Below are 778 nucleotides of genomic sequence, written 5' to 3' on the forward strand. Positions count from 1 at the left end.
CTCGAGTCGTCTCCGCTGCCCTGGACTCGACATCGGGGTAGGGGCCGTGGGCTGCTGGGGACCCCTCCCCTCAGGCCCTGGCACCAGTGGCGGGCGGGCTATTCGGGCAATCCCGCGAGTTCCCACCTCCCCCCACCCAATTAGCCAAGAGCTCTACAACCCGAGCTCCCCTCCTGCTTCCTTCCCCTCGGTAGGGGGTTGTATCCTCTGGGACCCCTGTTCCCTAGCACTGTGGTTCCCCGGCCCTCGGTGCAGCCCCAGGCCCCTCGGGAAAGGTGGGGGTGCAATTACTTTCCCCTCTTTGTATAGATCCCATTCAAACTGTGGAGTGTAATCCTCCGCGAGAAGGGGAAAGTAGTCCCGATTTATGTTTCATTTCTGCCCTCGAGTCGGGCGTATTAGACTTTTTGGAGCCGACGGGACTCTCAGTGGGGTCTTTGGGGAATGCGGGGGCCGAGGCTGCAGGCCTGCGCTCAGGTGGGAGGCTGGGGGGAGGCCAAGGAGGGGAGGGGGCGGGGAGGGGAGCTAACTCCTCGCTATTGCCTAGAGAGATGGATCATGGGGCGTAGAGAGATTGCAAACCTCAAACCACGTACAGCGGCCGATACGCGTCAACCGAACCTGACCAACGGAAGCCCAGAGCCTCCCCCCTGCTCGTGCCCCCGCCCCCGCCCCCTAGACGGACGGGAGCGGAGAGCCAACCGCCTTGTAGCTGGCCGTCCAAATCCCACAGGCGCCAATGGGAGCGCGAGGGGGGCGGAGCCCCGCGGCGTCGGGT

The sequence above is a fragment of the Echinops telfairi genome, unplaced genomic scaffold (genome assembly GCF_000313985.2).
Source record: "Echinops telfairi isolate 266 unplaced genomic scaffold, ASM31398v2 ScPeMD7_18;HRSCAF=68, whole genome shotgun sequence".
NCBI classification, from domain to species: domain Eukaryota; kingdom Metazoa; phylum Chordata; class Mammalia; order Afrosoricida; family Tenrecidae; genus Echinops; species Echinops telfairi.